The sequence below is a fragment of the Pinus tabuliformis genome, chromosome 5_1 (genome assembly GCF_031772625.1).
Source record: "Pinus tabuliformis cultivar Carrire ecotype Pingquan chromosome 5_1, CPIR1, whole genome shotgun sequence".
Lineage (NCBI taxonomy): Eukaryota > Viridiplantae > Streptophyta > Pinopsida > Pinales > Pinaceae > Pinus > Pinus tabuliformis.
The window spans coordinates 446301357-446309428 of NC_142305.1; the positions used below are offsets into that span (position 1 = coordinate 446301357).

Below are 8072 nucleotides of genomic sequence, written 5' to 3' on the forward strand. Positions count from 1 at the left end.
CATCTTCCTCGAAATTGAGGAGAAATATCATGACAACGCAATTCCAAATGGAAACTGAAATATTGACGACGAAATGTCGCCCGAGCACCCTCCCAGAACCTTCACACATCGCTACCAATATTTATTATATTGCAAGCATAATGAAAACAAATAGGGAAAAAAAGATTATTAAATTGAAGGAGTGTTTCAGCTGAGTTTCATTGCAACTTCCTCCAAAGCTTCTTAAGAGGAATGGCAGGCTCTGTTACCTATCTTTCCGTGAAGCCCAAGTAATATCTAGTGTCTTTATATACAGATGTGCTCTCAGATGTAGTAATTATTGTTGAGGTATAACTCAGTTTCATTCATCCCAAATACCAAAGATGGTGCGTGATATGATCAGAAATTGTGCGGTTTCTCACATTCGTGTCATGTCTATGTACTGGAGAACTGTTGTGTCCATGCCACTGAGGCGAGTGCAGAAATTTTGTAGCATCTGCAACTTTTATGTTTATGTTTAGGTTTCTCAGATGATGAAAATCAAATTTTCTGAGTTTGGCGATCCTAAAGACTCGGAGATAATGGTAGCTGGAGAATACGAGTCATCTGCATCTATGGATGATGAGAGGAGCAGTGAGTGTGTAAATGAAAGATGCATGGTTATCGTCCATACATGGGATGTACCTCGGTTGTTCAATACCTTGGACACCAATGGTGATGGCATCGTCCGGGCAGAGGACGTACTAGGGTTACTGCAAAAGCTTGGGATGCCATGCATCTCTGATGATAATATGAAAATCGTGATGGGTTTTCCGGGGCATGTGAGCTTTGATGCATTCTACAATTTTTATCTGAATCTGTGGCAGGAAGCTCTTGAGCATGCAGAGACAGAGGAGAAAGTGTTTATGGAGGAAGAGTTGGTGGAAGCGTTCAGTGTTTTTGATAAGAATGGGGATGGGTTCATCAGTCCATGGGAACTTCAACAGGTGCTGCTCTGCTTAGGACTAAAAGAAGGACAAGATCTGGAGAGTTGTGAAATGATGATCGCAAGATTTGACAGAAACTCAGATGGTAGAATTGATTTTGATGAATTTGAGAACATGATGACCCTGATGACAGATAAATCTTCGTAAATACAAATTTGGAAAGGAAAGTTAATGGAAAATTTATCGACATTTTTCAAATTTATGTTATATTGTTTTTTTTTCCTAAGGTGGCAAAACTTATCAAATTCACGTGTCAAACCAAGGAAAACCACACCACCTGTAATAACCCACTGGTGGTCAGTAAGGGAGCAGGCTTTGGTGCTTTCACTCCTGCCAGATGCCTTTGGGTCTTGGGCCGTTAACTTGTTTCCTTATGTCCGAGGAAGACGACCTCTTAGCCAACCAGAGGGAGTTTTAAGGCATACTCCAACCCAATATGTTATATTGTTAAATAAATGATAAAGGAAATAAAATTAGTTAAATATTATATTACAAATTTCAAATATTTAGTAGTTAGGACTTGCCCCTTAGGTTAAAGGTAGTTAAATTAAAGTAAAAATGTTGAATTTAAAATTAGTATGTTTTAATAATTGACTTATTTTATTAATTGCAATTGATAATGTTTTTATGGAGTTGGTTGTTTAGAAAGTTTTACATATTCTGTGTAAAGTATAGATAGATATATTTTAAAAGATAGTTGTTTTCGTCATTTAGATTATATAGTGGGAAAAATAAATCGAATAACTACTTGAAAATTTTATAAATATTGAAAATCAATTAAAATAAATTCAATTGATAATATTTGGTTAATATTTATAATTAGTTTTATCAAATTTTATTAATAAAAATTAATTTTCAAATTTTTAAGAAGATAATCAAAATATTTATGATTATTTAAATATCTTTAAATTAGATTCTCTTTCATCACACAAACATATTTCAAATACAAAATTATATTTACAATTAATTTCATCTTTTAAATTTAAAATATAATATAAACTTTATAGCATATACAACTGCAATCCAGGGCATAAAATAGATTTTCAGAGACTGATAGTATTTGGTATTCGACCTCTGCCCTCGAAAAGATCAGGAGACTGATTTCTTCTCACCATTGAGCCGTGGATTTGGCATATTTAAAAGAGATTGGTGCGCATTGCCAAAATTAAAAAACAAATATATTGACAATGGTTTTATGATTTAATCTGGCAAATATATATGTTTTTAGATACATAACATTAATAGGTTCAATGGATTATGTTTTAAAGTTCACATTGAGAGGGCAATTATTAAAAATTTCAAAGAATTGTTACAAGTTGCATTGGAGAATTTCTGAACACACTCTGTATTTTGGCACTAGGCAGTGGTTCAAAGGTTGTCTTTCAAATACTCTAGATCCTCAAACTCCAGCAATGCAAAATTTTTCCAAAGCACCTAAAATAAGGTTGTTTTTCAAATACTTTAGATCCAGGAATGCAATTTCTTTCCAAAGCACCTAAAATTTTGCTGCGCAACAAACACATATGTCATTAAAGAATATCCAACTATATATTAGGAACAACCTAAACTTCAGCAACATCCAAGCCCATGTCAGATTTGGCTTTAAATGAATTTGAGTTAATCGAATTTATTATAATCTATTGTTTGAGTATTTTTCTCAAGTAATTGGAACAATAGATCTTAATTAGACCCACCAAACAATATCTTTCATTAAATAAAGGAATTTATAACAGACTTAAATACCGTCCATTTAACAGTCATGAAGCTTTGGGTTTGAATGGAATTGCTGCCTTTTCCACTTCGTAGTCAAGTTGGCCTCTGCCTCCCAAATATCCAGTTGGTAACACATAAACTTTACCTTTGTAAAACATAAAATAAAATAAATAAAATTTAACTAGAGATATGTAATAATTATAGATATGTAATAATTATATGTAGATAATTAAAATTAAAATAAATTAATTAAAATTACATTAAAGGCAAATAAAAACTGAATGTATTACAATAATAAAGGTACATAATAGCTAGAATCTACAGCTTAGCTTAAATATAGTTTCATCAAATTAAAAATAATAAAAATAAAAATTTAATCACAAAAATAAAACCACTAATAAAATGTTATAATATTAAATGTCATTACTTAAAATTAAGAAATATGATTAGTTTATATTAAGATATATACACTTTAATATAGAAGTTTATTTTGTTAAATATATTTATGTATTTTTTTATTTTTTTTTATACCTGGCGCTCTGTGGCATTACCCATTGGTTTTAGGTTGACCATGTATTACTTTGGTTAAACCTATTGAATAATTTTCAATTTCATAAAGTAAAACTTTAGAATTTATTATTTTATTTATTACAAAAAAAATTATTAACATTTATTTGTAATGTTATTGGTTGTAATATTGAACATCTTATAGGCCTACGCCTGGTAAAGCTTGAATATTAATGCTACACATTGATCACCAATAAGACAATCTTGTCCAGAACATCTTACTAGGCCCATGCCTGGTAACTTGTGGTATGATGGTAAAGTTTTAATATTAATGCTACAGAATCATCACCAACAGGAAAAAATTGTCTAATCATATTTGATGCATCCATTGCAAGGATCATAGTGCTAGTGAAAGAAACATTACAGAGGAAAGGGATGACTGGCGATGTCATAAATAACCATAATTATTAATATAAAGTTAACTTATTTATAGTCTTAGTTTAAATGGTATTGATTTCGAAAATAAATTGCATTATCAATTATGTATATGTGATATTTTACTATAGATTTAAAAATATTATTCAATCCATAATCTAAGAAATAAAGAATTATTTTTTTTAATAAGCCCCCTCATAACCTTGATTTTGTAGCACAAAATACTCTCCTCGTTAAGTTATCGTATTGTTTTGATAGCCTCGCAGTTGGACACAAAATGGTATGTTTTGATTCACTTTAGATTCAACGTTGAGAGTAAACAACACGTAGCCTCAATGAATTATTGAGGACGCTGGGATTTATTTAAAAACAAAAGCGCTGCTCAAAGTTTTGTTGAGAAATGCGGCCATTGAGATTCATTCCCTGTATCTTTATTTGAGGATTTTATATATCCTTGGCTTTTACCACATTGATGATACAGGGAGATTGGAACCAAACAAAAGTTCATGTTTTTCTTGGAGGCGGTCATAAAAAAAACGTTGTACATATGACAACATTTCATAAAACATTGAATGAAGTGAGTTGTGAGTTAATTTGCGTTGAGTATTTAACCTTGTATGTGCGGTGAAAGTTTATATGCATTGGGATGAAATGTTTTTTGAGCTACCAACGTTTGAATACTTCGAGGCATCTATTGTTACCAGGAAGAATATAAACTTGGTCAAAATTTTCTAAAGATTAGAATTATCTGCATGAGATATCGTGACATTGTCAACGCACAACACTAATATATAGAAAAATCAGATTGAGAGCAGTGTTTGGGTGTATTTTATATAAAAGATTATACTTTTCATTTGTTGATTCTTTACCTTTGCATATGGCTCGAAGTAATAATGTATTAGAGTTACTCAACACCATGTATTAGAGTTACTCAATACCATGACATAATCAACTGTTGATACAATCCAATGTTGATGATATGGTAAAAGTCAGCAAAATCACTCTAACATACATTTGAGCCTGCTTGCACATGAAAAGATTGATTTTTTGTAGCTTGAATTTTGTTTTTTGCAATTTGAATATCAATTTCAGTGAAATGAGTTACAACAAAAAAGACAACATTTTGAACTTGTTTTTTTCAAAGTAATCTCATTTTTTAATCCAAAGTTCACTCTAATCAGCAGCCAAAAATTGTTCAAATCAATGAGCTTAGTGCGAGAATAGATTTGAATGCAAAAATAGAAATTCAGCCTGCACTTCCCAAGTCCATCATCAAACCTTGGGAAGAGCTTGTCAACAACAAGCATAAAACTGGTATTAGATATGAAAATGATATGTCCTTTCATAATCCAGACTATTACAAGCCCATCAAATTTTAGAGTGCAGGATTTCTTCATGACACTTCACCTTGAGTTGTTCTAGATTCTGGTCATTTTCTACAACAACTACAACAAAATGTTAAATGCCAACATTGTGACCGAGTTGACCATATGAAAGATCATTGTTTTGATCTTCATCCATGTGAGAATTGTCATAAAAGCACTCATTCTTCAAACAAATGCTTAAAAAACAAGCCTCCTCCAAGAACAAAGATTCATCTTCGATGGATCGCTTCTTGGCAATGGGCTTCAATAGCGAAGAAGATATTTCAGTGATATGTCAGAACTTGTTATAAAATATTGAATAGTCTTGTAGTGGATTTTTCTCCATCTTCTCACTTTGTATGTGACAAGGGGGGAAGTGATGGTCATGTACAAACTTCAAAGCCACATCAAGCGAGCCTAAGCCACAACCTGTCATACCAAACTCAAAGTTGTATCCAAAGACAGAGATATCCTTGAGCATGCCTTTGGTTGGTGGTCGTCCTTAAACTATCCATGCGTAGTTGAGACCTCCATTTTCAGGTTAAGCTTCTACCTCTTCAAAGAATTCAGGACACTTCCTCTAGCAGAAGACTTCAACTTCTTGCCAGGAATTGCATTAAGCATTCCAGAGTTGGTGGTCATCCTTAAACCACCACAAGTTGGAGACCTCCCTTTTCCAAGTTGAAGGTCTCCCTCTCCAAATCATTAGGGACACTTCCTCTAACAGAATATTTCAGCGTCTTGCCAGATTTGGAAGAGTTCTTGGAACTGCACTGAGCATTCCAATGTTGGTGGTCATCCTTAAACCACCCCCTTATACCAACATTTTAAAGAGCACATTCAACCTAGTGTTGCCATGCATTTTTGCACATTTTGTATTGCAACTCTCTTGTTAGACTCATACATACCCCTTTGGATTAAGAGGGAGAGTGCTGGACACCTAATCCTCTAAGGGTCTGTGTGGAATGTGAGTAGTCAAAGGGAGTCCAAGAGACCTTGAAGTATGGAATCCAATGGTCATGTAAGATGTATTATAAATGTACATCATGTAAATAATAATATATCTCACAATTATCTTTCGATTTGTTGTTCACATTCCATATATGTTTACCAAATACGGTTATACAGCTAAATATACAAACACCCTAACTTTTATCTTTCTTGATTATTACTTATTTCTATTTAATTAAATATATATTTACCATTTATAATATTATATAAATATAAAATATAATATAAATATCATATCAATATTACCATTCACAAATTAGATCATTTTTCTTTAATCATTAAAAAATTTTATTGTTATGTGATTTAAAAAAAAACCTTACATCATCATATGACATTGTTAAATTTTTTTTATCATGATTTAAAATAAATTTCATTCTATCACCCTCATGACATTGTTATGAATTTTATAACAAGTAAATAATTTTATTATTATTATTATTATTTAAAAATAATTAAATAATTAATTATTACAATATTATGTAATTATTATATTAAACTAATTCTTAAACATCATTTATGTAAATTTTTCCATAGATATTTTATTTTTTTATTTTTTTAAATAATATAATTTATTTCAATTATACATCAATTTACAAAACGTAAGGATGACAATAATAATAATAAATTTAACATTTCGATAATCTAACAAAATACAAAATATTGAGGTATACGGCACATCATGATTATAAAAAGGAAAAAGAAGAAGAGAAGCGTTCTGACCTATTGACAAGGAAATGTGGGTCGAACACCTTCCCGGAACCTTCATACATCGCTACCACTATTTATTAAAACAGAAAAATCAAGACTATTAGACTGAAGGGTGGTTTCCGCTGAGTTTCATGGCAACTTACTCCAATAACTTTGTAAGGGGAATCGCCGCCCCTGTAACATCCAGTCTCGGTGACGCCCCAGTAATATCCAGTCTATATATGTGTGTGTTTTTTCATTCATCCCACATACCAAAGATGGTGCGTGATATGATCAGAAATTGTGCGGTTTCTAACATTTGTGTCATGTCTCTGTACTGGAGCACTGTTGTGTCCATGGCACTGAGGTGGGTGGAGAAATTGTGTAGCGTCTGCAGCTTTTATGTTTATGTTTGGGTTTCTCAAATGATGAAAACCAAATTTTCTGGCTTTAACCATCCTAAAGACTCGGAGATAATGGCAGCTGGAGAATACGAGTCATCTAGTGCATGTGTAATTGAAAGAAGCATGGCTATCGTCCATAGATGGGACGTACCTCGGTTGTTCAATACCTTGGACAGCGATTGTGACGGCATCGTCAGTGCAGAGGATGTACAAGGTTTACTGCAAAAGCTTGGGATGCCATGCATCTCTGATCATAATATGAAAATGGCGATGGGTTCCCGGGGGCATATGAGCTTTGATGAATTCTGCAGTTTTTTTCTGAATCTGTGGGAGGAAGCTCATGAGAATGACGAGAGGGAGGAGAAAGTGTTTATGGAGGAGGAGTTGGAGAAAGCGTTCGGTATTTTTGATAAGAATGGGGATGGGTTCATCAGCGCATGGGAACTTCAACATGTCCTGCTCAACTTAGGGCTGAAGGAGGGAGAGGATTGCGAAGGGTGTACAACGATGATCGGAAGATATGACAGAAATTGTGATGGAAGAATTGATATGGAGGAGTTTGGGAGCATGATGACCATGACCAACATGTCTTTGTAAATGTGTTTATACAATATAGAAAATAAAATAAATAAATTTGGGGAGAGAAAGTTTATGGAGATATTTGTGTATTTTTGCAAATTTGTATTATATCTTTTGAGTTGATAGTAAGGAAATAATGTTTGTTTCTTATTTTTTTAGCCTGTTAAGTTATTTGTGGGTTTAAGGTTTGGTTTAAGAAATATAATTATTTTGAGTTGATATTAAGAAAATGATGTTTGTTTTTTATTACTCAATTAAATTAAAAAGTGATTATTAAATTATTTTTGATTAATAAAAGGATAAAATTTTATAAACTCTTTTTATTAAATAATAAAAAGGAAAAAAAAGGAGATCCATGGTATTTTGATGACCCAATATGACTCATGGTATTCAATGATCCATGGTAT

The 8072-nt window shown here is 32.3% G+C and overlaps 1 pseudogene; it reads left to right on the forward strand.

Annotated features, from left to right (window-relative positions):
- Positions 1-334: 334 nt before the first annotated feature.
- LOC149165395 (uncharacterized) lies at positions 335-7683 on the forward strand (annotated as a pseudogene).
- The last annotated feature ends 389 nt before the right edge of the window (positions 7684-8072 follow it).